The 18774-nt window shown below is 40.4% G+C and overlaps 1 protein-coding gene across 1 annotated transcript in view; it reads right to left on the bottom strand.

Moving 5' to 3' along the window:
* PTPRN2 (protein tyrosine phosphatase receptor type N2) overlaps positions 1–18774 on the bottom strand; it is a 1688755-nt gene that overhangs the window by 1629872 nt on the left and 40109 nt on the right.

Genomic DNA, 18774 nt, shown 5'->3' on the forward strand with positions numbered 1-18774 from the left:
CCATTTAACCCTACCCTCTGTTTTGTGTCCAACAACCAATTCCTAATCCACAGAAGGACATTGCCTCCTATCCCATGACTTTTTAATTTTCTCAGGAGTCTCTTATCTACAATTCCCTCACCCTTTCCCTCTCTATCTTCCCTTCATGCATAATCAGAAACTCAGTTAAACCTAACCAATTGTTATTGGGGAGCATGAGCATCCACTAGACACTCATGCTCCACTGACTCCTTGAATCAAAATGGTGGTCTAAAGCTCCAGCAGTAATTTTGCAGTACTACTGCTAGGGGGGTCATTTGTCAACTTGATCCCTTAGCAACAGTACCACAAGATTACTGCTAAGGGACAGAGACTACTACTTTGATTCTGGAAGTCACCAGGCCTGGAGTTCCTGGGCATTGGTCCTACCCTACATTACCAACCAAAAGAAACAAGATAATTTTGAAAGGAGTGTGAGGGTGGGGGGAATCAGGACTTGGGGGTCCAGTGGAGATATTTTGAAAGGGGACTAGAGAGGATCGTGGACTGTTGTGGGTATTTTATTGTATGCACCTTCCCCTTTAAGTTGCTTTTGAGAAGGAGGAAGATAACATCACTTCTTGAGGTGTTATTATCATTCAATGCATAAGGCAGCTTGCAAGGTTTAAATTCAATCTGCATGATTCATTTTGCACATACATGAGCTGCCTTGCATGCAATTGCGTGCTTCACAACTTATTATTAATATTTAACATGTTTTATTGTAATATAATCCTGATTTAAGCTCTGCTGTTGCCCATTAGCGCATGTTAATTTGCAAATAATACATTCTATTGCCTTAGCACAGCTTACTAAATTGACCTCTTAGAATGGACACCCTTTGAGACAGAGAATTATTTATTGTATCTAAAATGTACTTTCCCTTGAGCTGGAGTTTGAAAAGATGATTAATTAAAACTAAACCCAATCCTGCCCACCCCAGGGAAGTCCACAGTTTAAACTTGAGCAGTCTGCAAGTAAACCACTGGGTCCTCCTTGACCTCATTCAGAAGGTGTGGTACTGTGATGTAGTTACAGATGGGTCTGGATGGGCCATTCTTGGCTCAGGCCAACCCAGAAGTGGCACACCACATCAACATCTCTCCTCCTTCATGGTGTCCTGGCATCTGCCCACCCGTTGCTGAAACCCCTCCCATCTTTCAATTGTGAGAAATCAAAGCAGTTTACAGAAACTAACCTTCAACAGAAAAGAGGTAAGGAAGAACTATAATCCTTCAGTCTCAGGTTTGCCTTCGCTATATATGTGGTATTTAAGTTTTCTATTTTATCAGTATAGCTAGGGTTTATGATAAGGTTTAAGCACGGAGAACCCAATCATTGAGCAAGACTAGGTGTTCACCTAGGGCAGTGGTTCTTAACCCAGTCTTTGAGGCACACCCATCCAATTGGGTATTTCAGAATATCCGCAATGAATATGCATGAGATAGATTTACAGACCAAGGAGGCAGTCCAAAGAAATATAGTTCATAAATATTCATTGTGGATATTCTGAAATACCCAATTGGATGGGTGTGCCTCAAAGGCAAGCCTAAGACTAAAGGACTGAATGACATTTCCCACTTCCTCCCTCAGTAACATAGGACAAACTTATTTTAAAAAGACTGAAACTTGCAACTACAATACAGTCTTGATTATCCAACATTCACTAATTGACCATCTGGCATATCTAACAGACCCCCCCCCCCCCCCCCCCCCCCCCGGTTGATGTCATTGCATTTATTTCTATTAAAAATCCTCATTTTAGAGCTATGTTTGAAAAGCAGGAACTCTGTGCCTTTGTTTATGCATTATTTTAGGGGTTTAGGCAGTGTTTTCCATATTATCCAACATTTTATTTTGTCCAACAATGGGTCGGTCTCATTAAGTCGGATAATCGAGAGTATACTGTATATGCAAAGGTTTTGGGCCCTGTTGAAGGCTTATCTTTTCTCCCAGGTATTTGGAGATGGTTGAGGTAGTGGATACCATTGGTCTGCACTTTTCTTTCCATTGTCCTTTCCCTCTCCCTGATTTTCCTCTCTCCTAATCATGATTATTGTTCTTCCCTACTTCTTTTCTGCAGAAGGTTAGTTTCTGTAAACTACTTTGATTTCTCACAATTGAAAGGCGGTATATCAAATATTTAATAAACATAAACATGTCTCATGGATTACACAGCTTTGGACAATGTTAACATGTGATCACTCAGATTATATTTTACAGGAGTGATCCTGGAAACCTGGGTTCAACTCCCCCTGCAGTTCCTTGTGACCTTGGCCAGTTCACCAAACCCTCCAAAACTTACATTGTAAGCCTCCTAGGGACAGAGAAAGTACCTGCATATAACATGTACAGCACTGCATACATCTAGTAGCACTATAGAAATGATTACTAGTAGTAGTACAGGAGAACAAAGGAAAGAAAAACTCTTGCACTGTACATAAATATCATCACTTGTTTAATTAGATACAATTAGTAAAATTCAACTAAATACCAAGGAAAAAAGAAAGAGAGCTGAGCAACATACATCAGAGTGTTACCTTGAATATAGGTTATAGGATCTTTTACAATGCACAGATGTTTCAGGTCTAAAAACCTCCAAGATCATTTGTTCTCGCACCAAATCTCCTGCATATTAAATTGCTACTTTTAACTGAAAATCTTTTAATCCTAGAAAATATATATTAAAAAAAACAATCTTGAAAAATTAAATTGTTATGACCGCTTATCTGTTCATGCAGTACAGCACTGTTACTAAATGACACACCCAACACCAACAAAGAGATGAAGCATTTCGGTCTGGAAAACCTGCTGACTGAAGTTTCTATCCACATCCTAAATTAGTGCTTCTCAACTCCTGGAGACACACCTAACCAGTCAGGTTTTCAGGGTTACCATAACAGATTTGCATATAATGGGTTTCCAGTGTATGCAGGTTTATCTGATGCATATTTATTCTGATAATCCTGAAAACGTCAGACGAGGGCGGGCCCAGGAGGAAAGGCGAAGACGTACGAAGAGGCGATCAGCTGTTCTTGCCCATGCAGCACCTTCACACAGAGGTGAGAGGCACTGTGAGGGCCCGGTATCAGATGGAGGGGGGCCCAGTGGAGGGGGGGAGCGGTGGCAATGACCTCAGGGGGGGCGGCGGGGGCGGGGCACGGGGCGGAGGATGGCGGGAGTTGTCATTTCAAAGAAAGGAGGCGAAAGGGAGGGAGGGAGGGGGGCCTGGGCTGCCTAAAGTTATGATTTTAATGCAGGGGGAGTGGGGAGCAGCGGCGACCTCGGGTGGGGGGGCAAGGCCATCAATAAAGGACGCTCCTGACGAGCGTTTTTGCCCCCTCCCGATTTTTTTTTTTTTTACATTTAAGTTTTGGAAGCTGGGCAGCCCCAACGAGAGGTACAGACCTCTCGTTAGATTTCCCGGAGTTTTCCAGCATTAGGGCAAGCGGAAAACCTTAGTGCATCTCATTTCAATAGGGTTTCTACACAATTTGCTCATCTGCATTCCGTTTTTGTTAGCTGCCTGCTACCGTCGTCGGAAACTGGGCTTTAGTGCATGCCAGGGTAATCTACTTGTTCGTTAAAGGCTTGTTAAATGCTCGTTAAAGGCTCGTTTAGTTTAGTGCATCTTGCCCTTAGACTACAAAATGGGCTGAGGCATCCCTAACAATGACCTGAAAACTAAAAGCATATCTAAAGAAAACAATTTTCCAACCAATAAAACAATCTCCAGCCTAAGTAGATTTTTACTATTCTAACCTGCAATCCTAGACTGTCTTATCAAGCACAGATAGGACACATCAAATATACTTAATTTTGAAGCATACGTAATTTAAATGAGACTGTGTAGTGATTTAAGGATGGACAAGTATATTGGCTTCTTGCGCTTGGTCTGAGTTGGCCTCACAGTGTGAGTATTGCTGAGTGGGCTTCCCCTACTGATTCCAGATGTTGGTGACCACAGGAAAGTAATGGTGCAATCGGGAAAGGTGAATGTGTATTGTAATAGTATAGAACTGATAATCAATTCCATGGGATAACCAGCCTACAAATCCAAAAAAAAAAAAAAGGCTATATTCTGCTGTATGCAAGGCCTGTGATCTTATTGGCCAAAGTTTGCAAATAATTTCCTGCTGAAATGTTTTATAATTCCTGATTTGGGAGACTGAAGCCCTTATTGCCAATTTACAGTATATGGATTAAAATATTTCAAGTATCTCATTTTTCTCAGTCTCATTTCTGTCTTAATTTAGAAACAGTACATGATCAATGATCTGGCTGTCTACTGGCTCATGATTTCTAACTGCATAGTCCTAAAAGTTGGATTGGTCCATCCCTTATTGGCAGACTAGGAATAATGGCATTGAATGCAAAGAGATGCCATCCTTAGGAGAGTCTGTAGAACTAACTTATTTATCATAATTATTCTATTGTTAAGTTATTCATAACTAATTTACATTGTCAGCCAAGAATGGTAGAGTGTTTGCATTCTGCACATCACTGGTACCTTGTTATCTGTTTTACCACCGTCCTCTGGCTACATAATAAATTTAACAGTAGGCATTGTACTGAACCTGTAAGCTGATAACATTTCTTTTCTGTAAATAGCACATGTTTATGTCTGCTCAGTGGGAGAGATGCCAGTTCTTTTTATTTGTAAAATAAAATCACCAGCTGTATCAGAAATTTAACACACTCCAGATCCAAAACCCATTTTCATAAATACCCTCTGTGCTCTATCATGTGGGTTTTTTGTTTTTTTTTTAGTTTCATCTGATCATTTAAATCTGAAAATGGTGTAAAGCTTTTTTCTTGTCATCAGTTCACTCTGAGATATCTCGTTGCTACTTTAAATTCTTCTCATCATCTTAACAGATTTGTCTGCCCACACACTTCCACTCTAGTGATCCTCATTTGTACTTATTAACAGCATGTTTATGTGATGGAAGGATGGAGGATTAATCTGTCGTCCCTATCTACGGGAATCACAAGGCTCTTCCAGGATGGTAATCTCTGTAAATGATGACTGACAGCAGAGGACTGTCTCTGAAATATTTAGAAAAGGGGCTCACCGTGTGGCTGTATTTGGGAGCGTGGCATGAGCGTGTGACTGCATTACACAGAGAGCGCAGCTACATGGGTCAGGTTTGGAGGGCTGCAAGACCATAACAAGGTTTACAAGATTGTAAGTCTGCACTGGGAGAAGGCTTTATGCACTTCAGAGAGGATTTTCCTGGTTCACAAAACATCCCTCAATGTCCTGGTTTGTTTCATATGGGAAGAGTAGAAGCATGTTGTTCTCAGATAACTGGATATTCATGCCTAACTTTCTATCACAACATAGTCACCAATTCCTGAATTGCATCTCCCGTTTTAGTGATGTGTACTAATATTACTGCAGATATCTCTACCAAAAGCACCCTGTGTGGCTTACTAATTTTTCCTAAGGATTGATAAAAATAGAATAAAACATGGAAAAGAAAATAAGATGATACCTTTTTTAGTGGACTAACTTAATACATTTTTTGATTAGCTTTTGAAGGTAGCCCTTCTTTGTCAGATCAGAAATAAGCAAATGTCAATAGATGACTATATACTGTCATCTATATATATATATATATATATATATATATATATATATATATATATATACATATATACAGTATATAACTGAAACATCAAAGCATTTCAGTGACAGTCTAACAGGATGAGGATGAAGTCAGAATGATTAAATATTTTGACACCCACTAGACAGGACTTAATAAAGATTTGGGTTTTCTAGCCCATTATACCCCATAAAATGTCTACTGCTTTGTCACCCTCTTATCACCATGCATATCTCCCTGTCCCTTACGTAACCCACTCTCATCCGGCAAAAGAATCGGTTGGGCCGCTGGATGACCGAGGTGTAAAAGGGGCAATCAAGGAAGACAAAGACGTAGCGGAGAGATTGAATCAATTCTTTGCTTCGGTCTTCACTCAGGAAGATTTGGGTAGGATATCAGTGTCGGAAATGGTATTTCAAGCGGACGAGTCGGAGAAACTTACTGACTTCACGGTAAACCTGGAGGACATAATGGAGCAGTTCAGCAAACTGAAGAGTAGCAAATCTCCTGGACTGGATGGTATTCATCCTAGAGTACTGATAGAACTGAAAAATGAGCTTGCGGAGCTACTGTTAGTGATATGCAATTTATCCTTAAAATCGAGTGTGGAACCAGAAGATGGGAGGGTGGCTAATGTACCGCCAGTTTTCAAAAAAGGTTCCAGGGGAGATCCTCGAAATTATAGACCGGTGAGTCTGACATCAGTGCCGGGGAAAATGGTAGAGGCTATTATTAAAAACAAAATTACAGAGCACATCCAAGGACATGGATTACTGAGACCAAGTCAGCACGGCTTTTGTGTGGGGAAATCTTGCCTGACCAATTTACTTCAATTCTTTGAAGGAGTAAACCAACATGTGGACAAAGGGGAGCCAGTTGATATTGTGTATCTGGATTTTCAAAAGGCATTTGACAATGTACCTCATGAAAGGCTACAGAAGAAATTGGAGGGTCATGGGATAGGAGGAAATGGCCTATTGTGGATTAAAAACTGGCTGAAGGATAGGAAACAGAGAGTGGGATTAAATGGGCAGTATTCACAATGGAGAAGGGTAGCTAGTAGGGTTCCTCAGGGGTCTGTGCTAGGACCGCTGCTTTTTAATATATTTATAAATGATTTAGAGATGGAAGTAACTAGCGAGGTAATTACATTTGCTGATGACACAAGTTATTCAAAGTCGTTAACTCGCGACAGGATTGTGAAAAATTACAGAAGGACCTTACGAGACTGGGCGGCTAAATGGCAGATGATGTTTAATGTGAGCAAGTGCAAGGTGATGCATGTGGGAAAAAAGAACCTGAATTATAGCTACGTCATGCAAGGTTCCACGTTAGGAGTTACAGACCAAGAAAGGGATCTGGGTGTCGTCGTCGATAATACACTGAAACCTGCTGCTCAGTGTGCTGCTGCGGCTAGGAAAGCAAATAGAATGTTGGGTATTATTAGGAAAGGTATGGAAAACAGGTGTGAGGATGTTATAATGCCGTTGTATCGCTCCATAGTGCGACCACACCTTGAGTATTGTGTTCAATTCTGGTTGCCACATCTCAAGAAAGATATAGTAGAATTGGAAAAGGTGCAGCGAAGGGTGGCTAAAATGATAGCGGGGTTGTGAAGACTTCCCTATGAAGAAAGACTAAGGAGGCTAGGGCTTTTCAGTTTGGAGAAGAGATGGCTGAGGGGAGACATGATAGAGGCATATAAAATAATGAGTGGAGTGGAACAGGTGGATGTGAAGCATCTGTTCACGCTTTCCAAAAATACTAGGACTAGGGGGCATGCGATGAAACTACAGTGTAGTAAATTTAAAACAAATCGGACAAAATGTTTCTTCACCCAATGCATAATTAAACTCTGGAATTCGTTGCCGGAGAACGTGGTGAAGGCGGTTAGCTTGGCAGAGTTTAAAAAGGGGTTAGACGGTTTCCTAAAAGTCAAGTCCATAAACCACTACTAAATGGACTTGGGAAAAATCCACAATTCCGGGAATAACATGTATAGAATGTTTGTATGTTTGGGAAGCTTGCCAGGTGCCCTTGACCTGGATTGGCCGCTGTCATGGACAGGATGTTGGGCTCGATGGACCCTTGGTCTTTTCCCAGTGTGGCATTACTTATGTACTTATGTACAGTATCTAAAAAAAATTATTTTAATTATTTTGGGCTTTTTTTGACCATGCACTAATGTTGCCATCAGCATGCGACCATTTTTTATAATGTAGGCAATAAGGACTCTTTTTGTATCTGTGTGCTAACCAGTTAGCATATGGTAATGTAGATGTACTAACTGGTTAGTGCAGGAATGCCCACTCTCTGTCCCTAGCACTCCCCCTCAAAAAAAAAAAAATTCTTTAGCACATGCACATTCGAATACTACTGCATGACGCTGTAACCTGTCCCGTGGTGGTCCATTTATTGCTGCATTAGGCACACGTTAACGCCTAATGCAGCATAATAAAACAGCCCCAAGGTGAACTATTTCCATCTTGCCCTTAGATTGTAAGCTTTCTGGAGAAAAGGGGAATACCTACCATACCTGAGAATTTGCCTTGAGCTACCAATGAAAATAGTTGAGCAACTTATAAGTGCATTCACTCTGCAGCTACTCAGTACCTCTCCACTCTTACCTCTCCCTACACTCCTCCCTGGGAACTCTGTTCACTGGGTAAATCTCTCTTATCTGTACCCTTCTCCTCCACCGCTAACTCCAGACTCCATTCCTTTTACCTTGCTGCACCATATGCCTGGAATAGACTCCCTGAGCCGGTACATCAAGCTCCATCTCTGGCCATCTTCAAATCTAGGCTACAAGCCCACCTTTTTGATACTGCTTTTAACTCCTAACCTTTACTCACTTGTTCAGTACCCATATTTTATCATTCCCACCTTAGTAATTCCCGTATCTCTTATTTGTCCTGTTTGCCTGTCCTAATTAGGTTGTAAGCTCTGTCGAGCAGGGACTCTCTCTTCATGTTCAAGTGTACAGTACTGCGTACGTCTTGTAGCGCTATAGAAATGATAAGTAGTACAATAAATTTAAATAAACTATATTTTACTTCCTAACCATCTCCTTGGTATTTTCTTTAGGGCACTGAGCAGTTATTTGGCTTCTCCCCGTCCACCACTTCAGAAGCTTCTGTTGTTTCTCTAATGTATAGACTTACTTCCCCCTTTTCTTTATTCTTTACTCTGTCTCTTCTGAAGGGAATATGCATTAGAATGATCACATTCCTGTCCTTACTTTCATCGCACCTGATTACAACCACATCCAGATCTGCTTCTGCCATGGTGATCCCTTGGTCAGTGATGTTGTTGATGAGATTCTGAGCATCTGCTCTCTGAAACGATGCTCTGTTACCTAAACTCCTGTTTCCCTTGGATTGTTTCTTCTATTACTATCATCATCTATCCCTTCTTCACTTCTGACTGTGATCACTATAGTAGTTTTCTGATTTCTATTTCAGGGCTGAGAATCAGTTGTCAGTCAGAAGCCCTAACTACACAGTAATATTTTATGCAGCCGTAAATGAAGATGAGGATAATTTAAGCTGCTCGAAATTTTTCTCTGATGTTCAACAACTGCACACATGACAATATTTGTATGGATGAGCGATTTTGCAGAAATAGAGCTTTAAGAAATGTCCAAAGAAAACTGAAATCTTTAGAAATAAATGCACAAAGCTTAACATGTGTAGGGAGAAATTTGTTGAAGTGTTAGTGTTTACCATTCCTATTCCTTTTATCTTACCCATCATGGTTTACTAACTTAAATCTCTTTATCCTAAATCAACCCAGACATGCTTAGGGACCAGGGATGAATAACTTAGCACTGGCAGTTTCTTGAGAGCAGGTTGGTGGAGAGGGTGGGAGAAGGGCTTAGGCACGTCAGAAATTGAATGACGGAGGTAACAGGAGCTGCCTCAGAGAAATAAGGGAAGGGGTAAATGGAGAAGGAGTGGGGGGGATACAAGGGGTCAGATGGCACTGAGTAAAGGAGGACAGAAGAAGCAGATGGGCAACAAGTAGGAAAACCCCTCCCCACTGCATCCGACACAAGAAGGACCAAAAATAAAATATAAGCAAAAAGAGAAGAGTCACAGCTGAATTGGCTGGTGGCATCTCGTTGGCAAACAAGGAGAAAACATATAACATGAGGGATGAAGTGGCCAAGTGATAAAGTTTAAACAAAAGGAAGCACTTACTATGTCCATGAGAAACTTATAGTTTATGAAGTACGGTAAAGACAAACGTGAGGGACAGTAAGGTGCAACTACTCAGTGCCCCAACCATCCAGTGTAGAATAGCTGGATGAGGAGCAAAGGAAATACAATGAAAATAAAAATAAGAATAAATGAAATATTGTCTCCTTCCTGGTGAGTGCTGCCAATTACAGGTATACATAGTAGAAGACATAAGAACATAAGAATAGCCATACTGGTCAGACCTATGGTCCATCTAGCCCAGTATCCTGCTTCCAGCAGTGGCTAATACAGGTCACAAGTACCTGGCAGAAACCCAAAACAGTAGCAACATTCTGTGCAACTGATGCCAAGGCAAGCAATGGCTTCCTCCATGTCCGTCTCAATAGCAGACTATGGACTTTTTCCTCTGGGAACTTGTCCAAACCTTTTTTTTAAACCTGTATACGCTAACCACAGTTACCACATCCTCTGGCAATGAGTTCCAGAGCTTATTTGTTGAGTGAAAAAATATTTCCTGCTATTTGTTTTAAAAATATTTCCATGTGACTGTCCCCTAGTCTTTGTACTTTTTGAAAGGGTAAACAAATCAATTCACTTTTGCCTATTGCACACCACCTCAATCATATCAGCTGTCCTTTTCCAAGCTGAAGAGCCCTAACATCTTTAGCCTTTCTTCATGTGAGAGGAGTTCCATCCCCTTTATCATTTTGGTCCCTCTTCTTTGAATTTTTTTCTAATTCCGCTACATCTTTTTTGAGATATGGCAACCAGAATTCAATGCAATGCTCAAGGTGAGGTTGCACCATGGAGCGATACAGAGCCATTGTAGTATTCTTGGTCTTATTTTCCATACATTTCTTAATAATTCCTAACATTCAATTTGCTTTTTTTGGCTGCCACCACACGCTAGGCAGAAGATTTAAGTATATTCCCCCAGATACTTTATATGGTGCTTTGAGTTACGGATGCAAATTTGGCCGCATGTCCAATTTGTGCATGCAAGCTAATTGATTAACGAGCAAATCAGCAAAATAATTGGGCAATAACAAGCAATTATCAGCACTAATTGGCAACAATTAGAATTTACATGTGCATCTTTGTAGCCATACTCTATAATGAGGTATGAATGAATTCTAGTGCACGGATCCAGAAAGGGGGCATGGCCATGGTAGGGTAATGGGTGGATCGGGGCATTCCTAAAATGTATGTGCATCAGTGGGATCCATGCCTAATTTACATAAGGGGATTTACACCAGGTTTTCATTAGTGTAAATGATCGCATCTAAATATAGTCACAGTTCCTGGTGCTAAGCACTATTCTATAAACCATACCTAACTTTTTTTCAGCGCTGATTCTTTAGGTGCCATTTCTAAAATCTAGACTATTGTCTATAATGATACCTAGTTCTTTTTCTTGGGTGCTGATCCCAAGGTGGACCCTAGCATCAGGTAACTATGACTTGGATTATTCTTCCCAATGTGCATCACTTTGCATTTTATCCACATTAAATTTCATCTGCCATTTAAATGCTCAGTCTTCCAGTTTCTTAGTCTTCTTGCAATTTTTCACAGTCCACATGTGTTTTAAGAACTTTGAATAGTTTTGTTTCATCTGCAAATTTCCTTACTTGTCGTTCTGATTTCCAGATCATTTATAAATATGATAAATAGCACTGGTCCCAGTGCTGATCCCTGTGGCACTCCACTATTCACCCTTCTCCATTGAGAGAAATGGCCATATAACCCTACCCTCTGTTTTCTGTCCAATAACCAATTCCTAATCCACAACAGAATGTTGCCTCCTATCCCATGACTTTTTAATTTTCAAGTTTCAAGTTTATTAAGAAAATTTATTATCCTGCCCTCTAGTCAGTTCCTGGACCAAGAAGCAATCTTTCATCTAAGAATTTTACCTCCCTAGCACTCCCTGATGTAGCATTTATCCAGTTAATATTGGGGTAATTGAAATCATAAAGAAAAACTAACAAAAAGAAAAAAAAAACACAACTGAAATCATTATCTGGAGTCTGCCTTACGGTACATAAAAAATCAGAAATTGTTCATAAACACCAAACCTCAAGATATCGGGAGTCCAGTGTTTGACGAAGATTCCAAGGCCTTCATTAGATTATTCAGATAAGCTTGTTTTTTCCATTCACGTGTCTGGTGTTGATTTTTTGAAGTATAAGGACAGTGTTTTGAATCTGGAAATAGAAGGATTGGGGTCCAATAGGGGAAGAAGTTTCAGGTGGAAATTCCTACACAACTCTATAGAGACAAAGAGTTCCTTGAGTATTTAGTACAAAAATGGTCTGAGTTTGCACACATAACCAAGAATATGCTGGGGATACCCTTTTATTGTGGAATGCAGCAAAGCCTGAGGAAGACATCATTGCATATGTCAATAGATAGAAAAAGCAAATTTCCGTCCAGATAATACATTTGGGAATCCTTGTGAAGGAGGTTAAAGGGCAACTGCCAACAAGCACCAACACTGACCAATCGGCACTTCATTCTTTGATTCAGGAAAAAAACTATGAAGACTATCATTACTTTAAGTATAGACTATATAGATATGGAAATAAGTCTAGCAAACTGCTGGTTAATCTCACTAAGTCCTGGGGAGGACCTGTGGTCATTTTGATCTTGAAAAATTCCATAGGACAGGTAGTTACTCAACAATCAGAATTAGCTTGTTAACTAATTAAGTTATGCGTATTGTTACGGAATACACTTTGATTTCTTTGCAGAAATCTTGGCACGATATATAGAATCCCGGGGATAAGCTCTTGCAGATAAAGGCCTAAACTGTCCATCCAGTCTGCCCAATAGTCACACTCTTTATCAATTCATGATTAAACCAACAATGCATGTGGTATAAATACTTGTTCCTGGCCTTACTTTGCCATTTCTGAGACATAGACCATAGAAGTCCGCCCAGCCCTGTCCTTTTATGTTCCAACTACTGGAGTTGCCATCAAAGCCCACTCCAGCCAATCCCAATCTGTCTTGTCATATACGGACACAGACCGAAGAAGTCTGCCCAGCACTGTCTTCACCTTCCAACTACTGGAGTTGCCATCGAACCCTACTCCAGCACCAAGTGACTGTTACAAACCAAAAATAAAAAAGGAGAGGGGTAACCTGTACACAGCAGCGAGTACAGCCCTAGCTACCTTTCTGGCAGACTAAATGGGCCATGCTGGTTTTTATTTGTCATCACTTACTATTTCACTATGATGAAGTAATCAGAAACTCGGGTATGGCCTAAAATCCTTGTCCTGGAACTGACAAATGATTTCTACCAGGAACTAAAAACGCTACTGCTGCTTAGTAAAAGACCTCCTATGATATTTAGGTGCTCATGAAATAGAATAGATTGAGGGCAGATCCTTGCATAAGTCTTCATTATTGTCAATTAAGTGCTTGTTAACTCCAATAATTGATTGTGGGTGCCTAATTGACTAATTAGTTTATGTGTGGATCTGGGATCAGCATCCAAATTTGGATCATCTATACAGAATCCAATGGATAGTGAACACTTTTAGTGGCAAATCATATACATTTCAACTGACAGCCCATACCTATAGAAAAGTATCTTTGAAACTATTATATTCATAGCACACAGTGCTGTAACTAATATTATAAAAGAATAACTTCAAAGCTTGGGTATAACTGAGTTTCTTTCTCATTAATTCCAGCAATTTTTTTTCTGGCCACAGAAAACATAAAAGAGCTATCTCAGGTACTGGAAAAGCAACTTGTCAAATTTTAATACTTTGAAAAATATGCATTTCAGATCATTTGTTTTATTACGGATACTAGAAGAGTTATAGAGCTCTTTCATCTCTTCTAAAATGAAGCTCAGCTAATGCAGAGGGTGGTATGACTTTGGCAGATGCCTCATAGTTAGAGATCTGCTCATACCTCATATCTTGAGTAACCCTTTTATGCAGGATTTCTTAGTAAAGTAATCAAATGAAAGCATGATTTTCATCATGCATATATTCTGTGAGTCTGTAAATGCCAGATAAGCAAGATGAATATGTCATAGGCTTTATCAGTATGTGATGCACTTAATCATATTGTTGGTCACATACGATGACTTGACGACCTCTGAGATTTTGAAAGCTTATGTACTGCACTACCTCAGGCTAATTTTTATGGTCTTCTAATGAAATTACTATAACTTGCAAAGCATCCATGCAATTGAGGTAAATTCAAAAGTATAGGTGGGATTTGTCTTTATAAATAAGGAAATGTGCATGTAGGTTGTCTATGCTTAAACAGATTTTCAGGTGCCCGCCTGCAAGTTCATACATGCATATGAAAGAGGTGCTCCGGCAGGATGCTGCAGATGTATGCATGTATGTAAATAGCATGGCGAGAATTAGCTCTGTTTTGCAAAGAAAAATATATGAATGTACTGTATTTAGACCATATTGACCTGATATTCAAACTCAATTTATATATTTATTGTTTTGAAAATGGATTTTCTTCGGGAAGGCACTATTTTATAACAAGTAGGGTCTTGCTTCTCTTTATAAAATACTAGTACATATAGCACAGAGTGAACCTTGAATGCATGAATGTTTAAATCTTTTTTATTAAACAGACAACACTCGGTACTAAAGGATGATAATTTCTCTACTCCTTGGACCCTGCCTTGTGGGGTCCCTCTGGGCTCCCCGATTTCTCTTTTATTATACAGTATTTATATAAGCACTCTGGGGCAGATCGTATTGGGGCCTGGAGAGTGACTAATGTCTTATGCTGATGACATTTTTTTATTAATTCCGATTAGGCAGAGTGCTGACTCTATTTCATCTAAAAGTATAAAACAAATTGCAGACTGGTCTTGTCAAATGCAACTCAAATTGAATGCAGACAAAACCAAGCTTTTATGGTTTAGTTTGCGTCATTCAAATATTCCACAACCCAATGTTATGGAAGGAGGGAATACCTTAAAGGTAGAAAGGGAATCTAGAGTCTTAGGTATAATTCTTGACTCTTCTTTGTCAATGGCACCACAAGTTAACAATGTAATTAGGAAGGCCTATTTTAAACTTAAACAACTTGGGCTGGTTCATTCTTATTTTTTGCAAGATCAATTCAGAGTCATTGTCCAACTGTCTAGTTTAGCTTTACTGGACTATTGTAATTCTCAGAACCGGTGGTGGGAGTTGGGGCTGGTGGTTGGGAGGCGGGGATAGTGCTGGGCAGACTTATACGGTCTGTGCCCTGAAAAGGACAAGTATAAATCAAGGTAAGGTATACACAAGAAGTAGCACATGTGAGTTTTTCTTGTTGGGCAGACTGGATGGACCATGCAGGTCTTTTTCTGCCGTCATCTACTATGTTACTATGTTTGTAATTCTCTTTCCTTAGGGGTAGCAACAAAGTATATTTTACAATCTTCCGCTAATCCAGAATTCTGTGGCTAGACTGATTTTTCACAGGTCCAAGTTTGATCGTGTTCCTTCCCTTGTTGGCTGAGTTACATTGTCTGCCGGTTCAGGTGAGGATTTCTTTTAAATCATTATGTATGGTTTCTAAATCACTATATGGAACTTGTTCTGAAGACTTATCACAAACATTTGGGGGTCCTTTTTACTAAGGTGTGACGAAAAATGGGCTGCACTAGTGTAGGCACGTGTTTTGGGCGCACACAGATCCATTTTTCAGCGCACCTATAAAAAAGGCCTTTTTAAATTTTTGCCAAAAATGGATGTGTGGCAAAATAAAAATTGGCACGCGTCCATTTTGGGTCTGAGATCTTACCGTCAGCCATCGACTTAGTGGTAAGGTCTCACACGGTAACTGTGAGGTAATCGTCTATGCGCGTAGAATGACTATTACCACCCGGTTTCCATTGCACACAACAAAATAAACATTATTTTCCAGCTTGCATAGCAGACGCATATAAAAAATGAAATTACCGCCTGGGCCTCGCAGTAGCCAGGCAGGAACTCCAAACTGACGCATGCTGGGTGCATGTAGGTGCCTATGGAACTTTAGAAGGCTAAGTGCTTTGAAAATGAGCCCCTATGTAGCTTAGTAAAAGGGCCTCTCAAGCTTTTAAACACTTAGCCAATGTCTTGGATGTGCAATCATCTTGTTCTGACTTTTCCTTCTGTTAAGCATATTAGATTTAAAGCAGTTTTCTCGAATTATTTTTGCTTTTTAGCTGTTTGTCTTTGGAGCAGCCTTCCTGTTGAAATTCCTCTTTTGAGTAATTATTTTATTTTCTGCAAGGCTTTGAAGACTTAGTGGTTCTCCTGTTGTTGATGAGCTTTGGTTTTATTGAGCGTGTAACTTGTTTATTGTCATTCCTGATAATTGTAACAGTACTTTATTAGTTGTAACCTGTCTTGAATGTCAGTTGAGGGAGTTGGCGGGCCATAAATTCCTTATAACATAACGTAACAGCATGATCACTTACATCTGCTTGAAAGCTGGTTTAAATGAAGATGTGTATTTTATACATGTACACATAATCTGTGTGTGTATGTGCTAACTCCACCCATACTCCACCAAACTCTACCCTATGCACGCCTATTGGTAATGTATGCACTATTATGTCATGGTGTGTATTTTTAGACCAGTTGATAGGACTGCCTTCTGACCCCAACCCCACCATGCAAACACACACAACAAATCCTTCTAATCCCCCACCCCAGACAAGCACCGCTATGTCCTGACCCCCATGACAAGGATCCCCACCCCCTAATTCCACTCCTGGCTCTTTCTGAGGATCCCTGGTATCTAATATGAAGCAGAAGCAAGCCCCCTTTACTCTGCTATGTCAAAGTTCTGGGTTCAACTGGCACTCATGAGCCCTAGAAGTAGTGTCAAGGTACCATCACTAGAATTCAGACTGCCATGTCAGATGGGTTTGCCATGTGTGAGGGGGTGAGGTTCAAAAGGAGGTACTTCACCCCCCAACATCTACCTCCAGAAAGCCTGGTGTCAGGAACATCAGTTTTGAAAATCTGCTCCCACATCATGAACCTCCACCAAGCACTGAGTCAAGGGGTGTGGATATTTATACAATTAAGCTTTTGGTTTCTTCTCATTATTACTTTTTGAATATTTCTGAAATTGTTTTTTCACACTGAAAAGGTAAAGACTGTGGTATATAGATCAGTGAAACAAATTCCAACTTTAAATTTGAAAAATACTATCGACAGCAGAATGTACAAGGGTGTGAAGACAAGATAATATATTTTGCAGCTCTGCCCCTGTTTCATCCAACCTCTGCCCCCCCAGGAATGCCTGTGCATGTATCACATAAAAGTACGCATTGTGCATTATTAGCTTGTGCTTTTACGCATGTATAGACCACTGTAATTTGTAGGAATGCCTGTCTGCGCATGTAATGAAAAACTTATCCTGGATGACAGCCAACGATGTGAAGAGAAATGAAACAAAATAAAATAAAGGAGCTGAATTACAAAGCAAAATAATGGCAAATCGAACTGTATTCTTTGAAACATCTTCAGCATCTAAGTCAAAAGTTATTCATACGGTATACTCTGACCAGCTGGCCATGGTTTTATTTTTGTTCGTTTGTTTTTTTAATAAACAAAACTTACTGCAGTGGTTTTATAATACTGCTTGTTTGGCAGCTGATATTAGGGATCAACCATGCATAACAATAAGGATAAGAATGTACTGAGAAGCCAGTGATCACTGTCTGCACAATCTTTCAGTTGTTTGATATAATACAAGGCTGGGTTAAAGGATGGTAATAGAGATACAGTAGGTGCTGATAGAAAAGGTCCACCCACATTGGGTTGGACTAGGGAATGCACAGTTTTACCTTGTGCAGAGTTACATTTTGTTCATAATAGTTTGCATACATCAACATTTATCAAAATACAAGGTAAACTACTGAAGACCTCTAGGTCGAAATAAACAGTAGCAACCTCACTTAGAAACGTTTGTTCTTCCAATTCGCATTCTCCCAGTTGAAGACTGGGAGAACATGGTTTCTGTGACCTTTTCTTAATGGAATACTGCATCAGGTCTACCACTGCTTAGCTCCTAAGACAGAACAGGTTCAGGGTCTTCCAGAACAGCTAGAAATTACCAGTCAGTTCACAACACACAAAATGCCAGCCACTTTCCAGCAGGCTGTTTTCTAAAATCAATTTGCTGTGTTCTTATGGAGTATGGGTTAGTGTGCTCTTTTAAACTGCATTGAATATGATTTTCGCAGGGGCGTAGGCAGATGGCTAATTTTGGGTGGGCCTGAGCCCAAGGTGGGTGGGCATGGAATTTGCCCCACCCCGGCCCCTCCTCCGGTTTGCTCTTGCTCCTTTCTCCACCCTTCCCTGCCCACAAACCCCAAATATTACATACTTGAGCTGGCGGGGAGATCCCCAAACCCTGCCAGCTGAAGAGTTCCTCCAGCACACTTCCAAACGGCAGCCAGCAGCACTTGCCTCACACTGATGCTGCTGTCCAGGCTGTGCATGCTCAGTGCTTTTGCATGTGTGAAAACTGAGCATGTGCAGAAGGGCCGGTCTCAGCGCCAGCTCAATGCAAGTGCTGCTGGCTGACATTTGGAAGAGCGCTGTCTGCCCGAGGAGGGAAAACTTTCAGCTGGCAAGGTTTGAGGATCCCCACCAGCCACAGCAAAAGTGTCACAATTTTGGGTGGGCCTGAGTCCAAAGTGGGTGGGCCCTGGCCCACCCAGGCCCACCTGTGGCTACGCCACTGGATTTTGGGTGTCAGAAAATGAGGATTTACTATATGCCATGATACCAGTTGTGGAATACAATGGTTTTAGAACACCGAGTATCCTACTGTGATGCTGCTGTTGGATGAGATGGTATGGGAAGATGATTTTGTCTTAAATTATGAATTATTCGGTTACATAAATTCTGAAAAGAGCCTTTATGTCTCCTAACAGTTAAAGTTGTTTTAATGTTTATATAAAA

This window comes from Microcaecilia unicolor, chromosome 1, assembly GCF_901765095.1.
Source record: "Microcaecilia unicolor chromosome 1, aMicUni1.1, whole genome shotgun sequence".
In the NCBI taxonomy this organism is placed as follows: Eukaryota; Metazoa; Chordata; class Amphibia; order Gymnophiona; family Siphonopidae; genus Microcaecilia; species Microcaecilia unicolor.